Genomic DNA, 13,833 nt, shown 5'->3' with positions numbered 1-13,833 from the left:
GAAGAGAGAGAACAGGTGATAGATGTGAATCAAATCTTTTATATCCAGCCATACTGTCCTTCAAATATCAAGGATATAGGAAACAATTTAAACATGTAAAAATTTAAGAAATTGTTCCACAAGCATACCCTGAGGAATCTACTAGATGATGGGCTTTATCCAACCAAGAAGTGATTGAGAATTTCAAGAAAAGATCTGTAAATCTTTAACGATATTATAGTACTAAATTTAAAACAAACGTATTGATGAGGAAGAATAGTATGTAAAATGACATACTCTCACAAAGTAAATATAACTTCGAAAAATCACAGGAAAAGCGACAGAAAAAAAAGAAACTGGAATAAGACCTCACAAGTAAGAAAATGAAACGAAGTGGCTCTAATATAAAGCTAATAAACCAAATAGAAGAAATCTAAAGTTTTTTTTTTAAAAAGAGAGAGACTAAGAGGATTTTTAAAGGTATAATATAAAGGTAACTAACGAAAATATAAACTCTCTTAAGTAAAAAATAAAAATAAAAAATAAGCAAATAAAACCATCAAACAGAATATAAGACCCAGAGTAAGTATAACATAAACCAAAGATGAGATCAATTCAGTGAAAAAGCTAAGGTTTAAAACAGACTGCATCTACAAAAGAGCAAGTACTAATAATACACGTGCTTTACCATTTGGCATGCACTTGTATAGGTATCTCACTACCTAATCTGGGAGGTAGTTTAGAAAAGTACTGCTTTTCTCTTTTACTCAGATTTGCCAAGTCTTTGTTGTTGTTGTTGTTGTTGTTGTTGTTCTTGAGACGCGGTCTCACTCTGTCACTCAGGCTGGAGTGCAGTGGCATGAACACTGCTCACTGAAGCCCGGACCTGCCAGGCTCAAGCAATCCCCCACCTCAGCCTGCCAAGTAGCCGGGATTACAGGCACGCACCACCATGCCTGGCTAATTTTTGTATTTTGGTACAGATAGGGTTTTGCCATGTTGCCCAGGCTGGCCTGGAACTCTTGGGCTCAAGTGATCCTCCCACCTCTGCCTCTCAAAGCACTGAGATTAGAGGCGTGAGCCATAGTCCCTGGCCTATTTCCTGGGTTTTAAAATGTCACTCGCTCTCCCCACAGAAATCTTTAAAATGAATTAGCCTCTATCAAAAGCTTCCCTAGGCTGAGGCAGAGCTTGCAGTGAGCCAAGATCGCGCCACTGCACTCCAGCCTGGGCGAAAGAGCGAGACTCCATCTCAAAAACAAAACCGAACCGAACCGAACCGAACCGAACCGAACCAAACCAAACCAAACCAAACCAAACAAAATAAAATAAAATAAAATAAAATAAAAGCTTCCCTAGGTAGGCTGGGTGCAGTGGCTCATGCCTGTATTCCCAGCACTTCGGGAGGCCGAGGCAGGCGGATCACAAGGTCAAGAGATTGAGACCATCGTGGCCAACATGGTGAAACACGGTTCTACTAAAAATACAAAAATTTGCTGGTCGTGGTGGCACACACCTGTAATCCCAGCTATTCAGGAGGCTGAGGCAGGAGAATTGTCTGAACCCAGGAGGCGGAGGTTGAGGTAAGCCAAGATCATGCGACTGCATTCCAGCCTGGTGACAGAGCGAGACTTCATCTCAACAAAAAAGCTTCCGTAACAAAGAAAAAGTTGGAAGATGCTTAAGTCTCCTTGGTTTTCATTTAGTGGCAGTGGCAATCTAAGATGGCAAAGAATGTGGCGCTATCTCAGGTATTAGATGCAAGACCAGGGCTCTTAGTAAACAGCCACACTTCAGAGTTAAGAACTACTCAAACACAGGATATATGATCTCTACAACTCTAAGTTAAATCATGTACAGTTAAATTCTGTTACAATGCTTGTTTTGAAAACACACATTGGCTCCAACACAATTGATGGGGAGCATTTTGAGCATTTCAAATTTCATGTTTGCTTCTGTGAATTTCATCTGTTAGAAACTCTAGATGAACACAGAAAACAGAATCTAGCCAAAACACGTCTCATAGGCATGCACAGCAGCACCCAGACACACACCTCAAACAACTACCTCAGTTCCCCTTGTATGTTGTGAGCCACACCCATCTACATCTGATGTTACAACTTTCCATCAGATTTCAGATAACCTGCCTTCCTCCACTTCACAATAATTTACAAACTGTAATCCTTCAGATGCCCACTTCTGCAAGCAAGCACTGTCTTTTTCAAGGTAAACTGCAATATTTACATCATAGTATTATGTATTTGTTAACCATTTAACATATGTAAAACAGTACTACCATTTTAAGTTCTTATCTTTGTTTTTAATCTGTCACTAATAATGTTTTTTAATGTCGTGGTCAAACTCATTTTTCCCATAAGCCCTGTGGTTTTTATTGCGTGACTTTGCAAAGCGCAGCGACTTTTAGGAATCTCTATGTCCCAATACAGTGGAATTTCCTGTATATAAAGCATTTAGAAATATACTGTAACAGGCTGGGCACGGTGGCTCACACCTGTAATGCCAGCACTTTGGTAGGCAGAGGCGGGCAGATCACCTGAGGTCTGGAGTTGGATGCCAGCCAATGGAGAAACCCTGTCTCTACTAAAAATACAAAATTGGCCGGGCATGGTGGCACATGCCTGTAATCCCAGCTACTCGGGAGGCTGAGGCAGGAGAATCACTTGAACCAGCGAGGCGGAGGTTGCAGTGAGCAGAGATCGCGCCACCATTGCACTCCAGCTTGGGCAACAAGAGCGAAACCACGTCTCAAAAAAACAAAAAAGAAAACAAATATACTGTAACAATGTAGTCATTAAGTATTGGCTATACTTACAATTTCCTTAAGGGAGTGTCACAAAGTTTATATCAGCTAACATGTAAAAAGTCTAGCATAAAATCTGGCTCAAAATAAATACCAAATAAATACTGCTTTGCTTAATGTTCCCCTTCTTAAAAATTCTAACTTGGTCCTCAAGCATTGATAATTAAACGTAATCTTGTACTATCCAAGGAGTTCTCTTTGAAAAATAGAGTAACATTTTAAGTGTAAGCCATTTTATTGTGAGAGGAAAAAAAAGTTTTTGAATTTGAACAGCAACCATGTATAAAAGCAGACAACCAACCAAGGCCAGGCTTTTTTTCCCTAGGTCTATTGTTTTTAAAAGCAAACTTTCACTTCTCCTTTCATGTAATCAGATAAAACAACTCTTACAGATGCCACTCAGGAATGTTTACACAATCTCCTCTGTAATAAAATCAAATGGAATCTTTAAGATAAAAAATATTACTGGCTTCAAATAATATTTCCCCAAGGTGTTTCAGTAGAAATTTCATATTATTTCAACTGAAGATTTGTTCATATTATACTAACCAAAGAAAGTGCAGTAGAGCCCATCGGATAACAAAAACATCAACCTGTCCATCATTTAATTCTTACGCTGCAATTTTTATTTTACTTTTTTTCCCCCCAGACAAGGTCTCATTCTGTCACCCAGGCTGGAGTGCAGTGGCATGATGACAGCTCATTGCAGTCTTGAACTCTTAGGCTCAAGCGGTCCTCCACCTCAGCCTCCCAAGTAGCTAGGACGACAGGTTTGCACCACCACCACATCCAGGTAACTTTTTAATTTTTTTTTTTTTTTTTTAGACGGAGTCTCGCTCTGTGGCCCAGGCTGGAGTGCACTGGCACGATCTCGGCTCACTGCAAGCTCCGCCTCCCGGGTTCACGCCATTCTCCTGCCTCAGCCTCTCCAAGTAGCTGGGACTACAGGTGCCCGCCACCACGCCCGGCTAATTTTTTGTATTTTTAGTAGAGACAGGGTTTCACCGTGGTCTCCATCTCCTGACCTCGTGATCCGCCCGCCTCGGCCTCCCAAAGTGCTGGGATTACAAGCATGAGCCACCGCGCCCGGCCAACTTTTTCATTTTTTACAGAGACAGAGCCTTGCTATGTTGCCCAGGCTGGTCTCAAACTCCTGACTTCAAGAGATCTTCCACATTGGCCTCCCAAAGCACTGGGATTACAAGCTATTTTACTTCTAAATAACAAGGAAAGAAAAGATTGCTTTAATTAAATTAAAAGTGTAAGGGATTATTTTAATGCCATATTAAGTAGTGAACAATATAATTTTCCTATCTTACCTAGGAGGAAAAAAACCCATATGCAACAAGTTAGACTAGTGTTCTTAAAGTTACAACTTTAATACAAGTTTGTACAGCACGTATCATAAAACAACTTAGATGTTTAAGCCTACAGCTGGCATTTCAGGGAAATTTCCAAAAGTCAAGAATACAACCACAGCATCAAATTCCTTCCACACCCTGACATTTACACTGAGAACTATCACTGAATTGAAGCCTCTTCACTCACCCTTCTTACTATCAGAGTTGGCAATTGACATTCTTTTCAGAACTATTTTTCACTAAGAATCTTAAGTTTGTCTCCTCAACAGGATATTGCCTGTAAATAGAGAGCAAAGTTGTATTTAGATATGAATGCTAATTGCTGGCTAAGCTCACTGTTAAGTGACTTGTTCCCTCTTCCACATCAGCTTCCCAGCATACCAAGAATTAAACCTGATTTTTAAATTTTCTGAAAAACACAAAGCAACTCTAACACTACAATTATTTTCCTTCTAATTTTTTTTTAAAGAGATGGAGTCTCGCTATGGTGCCCAGGCTGGAGTGCAGTAGCAATTCACAGGCGCAATAATCACAAACTATAGCCTTGAACTCCTGGGCTCAACCAATCTTGCTGCCTCAGACTCCTGAGGAACTGGCATGCATCCCTGCGCCCAGCTCTTCTAACATTTTATATTTTAAATTTTATAACAAGCCTATTTCTTAATATCATATATAGTGGTCGTCAACCCTGACTTTGTGTCAGAATCGGTTGTAAAGCTTTATGAAACGACGTATGACTGAGCCCTACTATCTGAAGATTCTAATACAGCAGCAGGCTCCTCACAACAAACTCATTTAATCCTGATACCATTTTTCCTCCAATGCCAAAACCAAAGAAACAATAATAAATTTTCCTCTTATTATGCTTTTGTGATGAAAGAAAGGCTATGTAAACAAATACTATAATTCATTTATAAATTAAACTTCAAAGTCTTACCATAATATAGGCTCTGCCCAATATCCTACAATTACTTCATACACTAATGTACTCTGTAATGCCAAAGCCCAGCTTAACTCCCTTCTCCAAAAATTTATGCAAGGACACAATCCAAAGATCTTTCTCTCTTGCCCTGTAATCACTGTTTTCACACTCACTTCACATAACAAATATTTATTAAACATCTACTATGGTACATCATTTTAACCAATGCAAATAGAGCCATTAACAGACGTCCTTATCTTCATAAAACCTACATTTTAATTGTGGAAAATATGTGATAAACATACAAGTAAATGTATGTCAGAAGCTGATAAATGAGAATAAAGCAAGAAATAAGAAAATAAGGTGAGAAGGACTGACTGCTAGCCAAGGAAGGCCTCTAAATAACATTTAAAGGACACCGTTTAGCCGGGCATGGTGACATGCGCCTGTAGTCCCAGCTACCCAGAAGGCTAAGGTGGGAGAATCGCTTCAACCCAGGAGACAGAGGTTGCAGTGAGTCGAGATCACACTACTGCACTCCAGCCCTCCAGCCTGGGCAACAGAGTGAGACCTTGTCTCAAAAAAATTTTTTTAAATTAGGCCAGGCATGATGGCTCACACCTGCAATTCCAGCATTTCGGGAGGCCAAGGCAGGTGGATCACCTGAGGTCTGGAGTTCGAGACCACCCTGGCCAAAATGGTGAAACCCCGCCTGTACTAAAAATACAAAAATTAGCCAGGTGTGGTAGCAGGCACCTGGAATCCCAGCTACTCAGGAAGCTGAGGCAGGAGAATCGCTTAAACCCAGGAGGCAGAGGCTGCAGTAAACTAAAATTGTGCCACTGCATGCCAGGCTGGGTGACAGAGCAAAACCCTGTCTCAAAAAATAATAATAAAAATAAATTTAAAATTAAAAATAAATAAAGGACACCTGAGCAGAAGTCCTAAAACAAATAAGAAAAATGAGTCACACAGGTATCTGGGGGAGAAAATTCTGAACAGTCCTTTGCATATGATCCTTTATATGACCTAGCTTTTTATGTCCAAAAATGCTTTTATGAAGAAAGAAGATATATTTGAATCAATGCTCTGTCAGAACTGCACTGTCAGAAGCAGAAATATTAAAAGATATATAAGACTGCACACTAAGGAGAGAGATCCCTTCAGTTGAGGCCAGCTGGACAGTATCTCTCCAGTCCCCCAATCACACCGAGCACCATGCCTGCCTCTCTGGAAACTGTTAGTTAACCAGCGCTTCAATAGTTTGGATGGCAATTCTATTATCATCAAATAACTAATTTGAGCCCCAATAATGACCCAGGACTGCAAGACTTTGACACATCTAAAAAATGGAACATTAAATTCAGTTCCCTTTTAAGCTTTAGTCTGCTTTTCTGAAAATACAATGTTGTCCATCTACTACTATTGAAAACTGAACTGCGGTCACTCTGCACAAACAAGTATTTTTAACCCACTCTCTTGACGCAAAAGAATTACTTTTTAAAACATTTCAGGTTTCTAACACAATACAAAATTTTAAAAATATATGCTGTCAGTTTAAAACAAAAACATATATTCATTCATACTGCATCTCACTCCAGAAAGACAAAAATTAAAAAGTAAGCAAACAGGCCAGGCGCAGTAGCATGTACCATAATCTCAGCTACTTGGGAGGCTGAAGCAGGAGGATCACTTGAGCTCAGGACTAGCATGGACAACAAAGTGAAATCCTGGTCTCACACATACACACACACACACACACACACACACACACACACACAAATTTAAAAAGCAAGCAAAGAATAAATTTACCACATTATTAAAAGATTTTCACTTCTCACTAGATTTTTTTTTTTTTTTTTTTTGAGACGAAGTTTCACTCTTGCCCCCCAGGCTGGAGTGCAATGGCGTGATCTTGGCTCACTGCAACCTCCACCTCCTGGGTTCAAACGATTCTCCTGCCTCAGCCTCCCGAGTAGCTGGGATTACAGGCGCCTGCAACCACGCCCAGCTAATTTTTGTATTTTTAGTAGAGACGGGGTTTCACCACGTTGGCCAGGCTGGTCTCGAACTCCTGACCTCAGGTGATCCACTCGCCTCAGCCTCCCAAAGTGCTGGGATTACAGGCGTGAGCCACCACACATGGCCCTCACTAGATTTTTACAGAAAAATCATTTTGTAATTTTTATAATAATTATATACACATTATATATACATATATAAAATAGCAAAACTGCATTTTGTTTTCTGGTATACTTTTAAGGAATAATTTATCCGAGTTTAAACTTATGATTACCGGCAGGGCGCAGTGGCTCACGCCTGTAATCCCAGCACTTGGGAGGCTGAGGTGGGTGGATCACCTGAGGTAAGCAGTCTGAGACCAGCCTAGCCAACATGGCGAAACCCCGTCTCTACTAAAAATACAAAACTTAGCTGAGCGTGGTGGTGGGCACCTGTAATCCCAGCTACTGGGGAGGCTGAGGCAGGAGAATCACTTGAACCTGGGAGGCGGAGGTTGCAGTGAGCCAGAGGGTGCAGTGAGCCAAGATCACGCCACTATACTCCAGCCTGGACAACAAAAGCGAGACTCCATCTCAAAAAAATAAATAAACTTATGATTAACTACTATGTACAGAATGGGATTTCAGAACAGACCAAACTTTGTTTCCATTTTTTGATTTTTTGTTATATTCTAAATACATAAAGTACAAGCAAAAGGCCGGGCACGGTGGCTCACGCTTGTAATCCCAGCACTTTGGGAGGCCGAGGCGGGCGGATCACGAGGTCAGGAGATTGAGACCATCCTGGCTAACACGGTGAAACCCCGTCTCTACTAAAAATACAAAAAATTAGCCAGGCGTGGTGGCGGGCGCCTGTAGCCCCAGCTACTCGGAGAGGCTGAGGCAGGAGAATGGCGTGAACCCAGGAGGCGGAGCTTGCAGTGAGCCAAGATTGAGCCACTGCACTCCAGCCTGGGTGAAAAACCGAGACTCCGTCTCAAAAAAAAAAAAAAAAAAAAGTACAAGCAAAAGTATATTAAAACCAATTTCAAAGTTACTGTCCACTCTTAGTTGCAAAACTGGAATTCTGTCACAAAGAAATTTAATTAATCAGTTAAACTTTCATGTGCATATGGACACCTACTTGCTAACAATTCCTAATCTAAATTTCATCAGCAACTAAAGGTAAACTAAGTATCATTAACTAGCAGAAACATTAACTTTCCCAAAGAAAATAAATCACATAAAATAATTCACCTATTATACAATGGGCCGGGCGTGGTGGCTCATGCCTGTAATCCCATCACTTTGGGAGGCCAAGGTGGGTGGATCAGGAGGTCAGGAGATCGAGACCATCCTGGCTAACACAGTGAAACCCCATCTCTACTAAAAATACAAAAAAATAGCTAGGCATGGTGGCGGGCACTGTAGTCTCAGCTACTCGGGAGGCTGAGGCAGGAGAATGGCGTGAACCCGGGAGGCAGAGCGCGCAATGAGCCAAGACTGCACCACTGCACTCCAGCCTGGGCAACAGAGCGAGACTCCATATGAAAAAATAATAATAATAATAATAATAATTTACCTATTATACAATGTATACAGCCACCTAATAAGTATTACTACTCATTTGCCTAACAAAGAATTCCCTTACCCTCCTCCCACACCCCTCCCCTAAATAGTTAAACACTAGGCAGGTGTGATGTTAAGTGCCCTGAAAAGAAAAAAAAGTTTTATTCCAGACTGTAACTAACACTAGCTGTTGATCTTAATCTCAGTCTGTTTGCTTAATAAAAATGTCCCCCCCTTGAAAAGTTTTGAGAATTAAGAAAGGACTCTAAATAAAGCATGCTGTATCCAAAATGGTAACCACTCACCACATGTGATTATCTGAATTTAAATTCTGATTAATTAAAAACTCATTTCCTCAGTTGCACTAGCCATATTTCAAGTGTGCAATAATTACATGTGGCCAGGCCAGGCACAGTAGCTCACACCTGTAATCCCAGCACTTTGGGAGGCCAAAGCAGGAGGACTGCTTGATCCCAGGAGTTCAAGACTAGCCTGGCCAACATGGCGAAACCCCATCTCTACCAAAAATACAAAAATTAGCCAGGCGTGGTAGCACGCCTGTAGTTGCAGCTACTCGGAAGACTGAGCTAGGAGGATAGCTTGAGCCCAGGAGGTGGAGGCTGCAGTGAGCCGTGATCAAACCACTGCACTCCAGCCTGTGTGACAGAGTTAGACCCTGTCTTAACAACAACAACAAACAAACCTACACATGACCAATGGCTATCATATTAGAGCAGATAACAAGTATTTCCATCATCACAGAAAATTCTGCTGTGCAGTGCTATTCTAAAGCACCTAGAGCAGAGCCTGGCAAATGGTAGACTTCTCATTTTACCTGGCAAATAGTGACAAATCACAAACATAATCATCACGCTATTTTAACTTCTCTCACCACTTTTCTAGGAAAGAAAAATTCTGTCCTTTAACACTTACAACTAACAATATAAATCATTCAGGCTAAAGTCCAAAACTACATTTATTGATGTACAGTATTTTAACTATTCCCAACTTAGATTTTTCTTATGACTGACATTAACATTTGAAGAGCAAAAAAGAGAGAAGGAAGCAGCAGCAACAGCAACCAACCTACCAACACTTGATTGAAAGGCATTAGGGTATGTCCACCTTTTCCAAGCGGGTTAAAATCTAAGGTGTGGATTTTGTTCTAATCTGGCAACCTCATATTTCCTACCCTTAACCTAGATCCTAATAAAGTGGTGTAAATATCTGGTAACATCCTCAAACTTTTAGATAAACAAATAGCATCAACAGTAGGCAAAGGCCACAATTTTCTAATGACTTAATTTTCCATATAAGTTAAAACAGTTTGTAATTACAAAAAAAAAAAAAAAATACAAAAAAAAACCCCAGCTTCTGACAAACACAAGTCTTCCTTAAACTCTTACATAGGACTGGGCACAGTGGCTCATGCCTGTAATCCCAGCACTTTGGGAGGCCGAGGCGGGCAGAACACTTGAGGTCACTAGTTCAAGACCAGCCTGGCCAACATGGTGAAACACCATCTCTACTAAAAATACAAAAAAAGTATTAGCCAAGTGTGGTGGCAGGCGCCTGTAATCCCAGCTACTTGGGAGGCTGAGGCATGAACCCAGGAGGTGGAGGTTGCAGTGAGCCAAGATCACACCACTGCACTTCAGCCTGGGCGACAGAGCAAAACTGTCTCAAAAAACAAACAAAATAAAATAAACTCTTAAATAGTATATGTCACATTAAATTCATCCTGTCCTTTTTCTAGACAAATTATCAGCAAGAAACATTATGCAAGCATTTTGACTAACTGAGGACAATGCTTTAGTCAGAAAACAGAAGAGTAATGTTGGAAAAAAAGAGAAAAATATACAACAAAACTGAATTTTAGAGATCAACTATACTAGATCAAGCCAAGCAAATCTGCTGCAGAAACTCTAAAATTTTTGCAAACTTATGTGTAAAGCAGGTTTCCACTAAAAATTTAAGGAACAAAAAAGTTTATTTTGAAATACAAACTAACTGCATTTCCTACTTAAGTTTATCATAACAAGTATAGTACAACTAACAAAGTAGCAGCTCAAAAGTTGAATAATGCAGGAATGATTTAACAAGTTACCAAGCGGCCAGGAGCAGTGGCTCAGGCCTGTAATCCCAGCATTTTGGGAGGCCAAGGCGGGTGGATCACTTGAGGCTGGGAGTTTGAGACGAGCCTGACAAACCTGGAGAAACCCCATCTCTACTAAAAATACAAAATTAGCCAGACGTGGTGGCACACGCCTGTAATCCCAGCTACTCGGGAGGCTGAGGCAGAATTGCTTGAACCTGGGAGGCAGAGGTTTCGGTGAGCCGAGATCACGCCATTGCCCTCCAGCCTAGGCAACAAGAGCGAAACTCCGTCTCAAAAAAAAAAAAAGTTACCAACCTAGCAACACTTCATTACATACGGCACACACATCACATTATGTCCAACATTTCCTTTATCAGACAGGGCAAAAAAAAAAATCCTAAAACCAAAAGCACTAACTTAGTATCGAATCTCAAGAAACAGAAGCAATTTCAAAAAATCAATACTATCCTTTTGGTCAGTAATACTTTCTTCATTCCTAATGTATGACAACAGTAAGGACATTTTAGCTCCTTTACTTTTCTTTCATTTAGTGACTTCCACATTTCTCTCACATATAACTTATCAATAGATCTTCAGCACTGTGATTTTGGCAATAAACTTACAGGTTTTTGCCCCACTAACACTACCACAAAAAAATTAGATGTTTAATCAAAAATTGCTATTCTACGGATGGTTAAACACACTGTGGTACATCCATATCATGGAATACTACTTGGCAATAAAAAGGAATAAACTATTAGCTGGATGTAGTAGCCCTGTAGTGATCCCCGCTACTCCGGAGGCTGAAGCGGGAGGACTGCTTGAGTCCAGTAGTTTCAGGTTACAGTGCCCTACTGATAGAGCCTATAAATAACCACTACACTCCAGCCTGGAAAACAGAGGAAGACTCTATCTCTAAACCCAAAAGAATGGCAAAATTATACAAATAGAGGACATGTACTGGTTGCTGGAGCCTGCAGCGAGAGGGGATGGGAGGGGGTGGAGAGATAATGGATGTGGTTTTAAAAGGGCAACAGAGGAGGGGTACTTTGGACTGAAGGAACTATTCTGTAGCCTAATTGTAGTGGTGCAATCTATACATGGGGTAACACTGCATAGAAGTAAATACAGTCAGCTCTCATTATCCTTGGTGTCTGCATCCACAGGTAAAAACTATTTTTAAAAATACAATAAAAAATACAAATTTTAAAAATACAGTATAACTATATAACAGTAATATTGCATTAGGTATTATAAGTAATCTAGAGATATTTAAAGTATACATTTGCATAGTTTATATGCAAATACTACACCACTTTACATAAGGGACTCAAACACCCACAAATTTTGGAATCTCGCGGGATCCTGAAATTAACCCCCAACAGATACCAAGGGATGACTGCACCCGCGTGCGCCGAGCACTCACACGCGTGTACAAGTAAACTGGGGAAATCTGAATAAGATTGATGGATTGTATCAATGTTATAATAATGAACCATGGTTTTGCAAGGTGTTACTGTTAGGAAAACTCAGTAAAGTGTACTGTATTATTCCTTAAACTACGTGATTATTACAGTCTTCTCAAAATTAAAAGTTTGACTTATTTAAAAAGTGCTGACACTTGGCCAGGCGCGGTGGCTCACGCCTGTAATCGCAGCACTTTGGGAGGCCGAGGCAAGCGGATCACGAGGTCAGGAGATCAAGACCATCCTGGCTAAAATGGTGTAACCCTGTCTCTACTAAAAAATACAAAAAATTAGCCAGGCGTGGTGGTGGGCACCTGTAGTCCCAGCTACTCGGGAGGCTGAGGCAGGAGAATGGCGTCAACTCAGGAGGCAGAGCTTGCGTGAGCCGAGATCGCGCCACTGCACTCCAGCCTGGGCGACAGAGCGAGACTCAGTCTCAAAAAAAAAAAAAAAAGAAATGCTAACACTTGAGAAAATCTGAATATGAACCAGATATTAGAAAATATTAGAGAATGATTGTTAGAAGCATACAAGACGATGTCCTTATTCTTAGGAGATGCTTGCTTAAGTATTTAGAGATGAAGTTTTTTGTTTTTGTTTTGAGACAGTCTTCCTCTGTTGCCGAGGCTGGAACTGCAACCTCCACCTCCCGGGTTCAAGCGATTCTTGTGCCTCAGCCTCCCTAGTAGCTGGGACTACAGGCGCACACCACCACGCCTGACTAATTTTTGTGTTTTTAGTAGAGACAGGATTTCACTAAGTTGGCCAGCCTGGTCTCGAACTCCTGACCTCAAGTGATCCATCTGCCTCAGCCTCCCAAAATGCTGGGATTACAGGCATGAGACACCGTGCCCAGCCTAGAGATAAGTTTTACGTCTACAACTTACTTTTATACAAATGCATATATATACATATACACAGGGAGAAAGAAAGCATATATGGCAAAATATCAAGTGTTTAAGTAAAGGTTTATGAGTGTTCCTTGTTCTCTCAACTTTTCAGTTTCATTTTTTTTTTCAAAATAAAGAATTGTGAAGAAGAAGTTAAAGATAAATTGCTATTTTAAACTTATGTTATAGTTCTAGCTGCACACCAATTAGTCTTTTTAAGCGTTTAAAAGTAACTTTTTTCCTAAAACTATTTTACAGCTCCACCTACACTCTTAGTTTTAAAAGAAAACAAAACAAAATTCCAGTAAGAATTTCAGGGTAACAGTTTTGCGACACTTTTTGTGACTTTCTAATGTTTTTCAAAATGAATTCACTAAACCTGTAGGGCATATGGACACTTTTGTAAAATCAAAGTTAGTTCAAATGGATGATTATTTATTTCTAGAAAAACTGAATCCCCAGAGTTGTTCTACTTTTCAAACAGGTGAAATAAATTATAACTGCGGGGGAAAAGGCTAACAGTTTCACACACACATCCCAAATCTTAAAAGTCTTAAATTTGGTAAACACAGTTAATTCTATCATAAGGAAACGTTTGCGTGAAAGGGGCAACCCACATACTAAATGCCAAACAAAAAATGTGCTACAATGTGTTAATTATAGCTCCAAGGCTACACGACACATTTTACAATGTAAACAGTCCCTACAAACATCAATGCATTTATGG

The 13,833-nt window shown here is 40.4% G+C and overlaps 1 protein-coding gene across 2 annotated transcripts in view; it reads right to left on the bottom strand.

Moving 5' to 3' along the window:
* NAA15 (N-alpha-acetyltransferase 15, NatA auxiliary subunit) overlaps window positions 1-13,833 on the bottom strand; it is an 89,582-nt gene that overhangs the window by 74,341 nt on the left and 1,408 nt on the right. The gene's annotated exons all lie outside the window — the stretch shown is intronic.

The sequence above is a fragment of the Symphalangus syndactylus genome, chromosome 4, assembly GCF_028878055.3.
Source record: "Symphalangus syndactylus isolate Jambi chromosome 4, NHGRI_mSymSyn1-v2.1_pri, whole genome shotgun sequence".
Lineage (NCBI taxonomy): Eukaryota > Metazoa > Chordata > Mammalia > Primates > Hylobatidae > Symphalangus > Symphalangus syndactylus.
The sequence above is the reverse complement of the archived record's forward strand: the minus strand, read 5'-3'. Positions and strand labels throughout refer to the sequence as shown.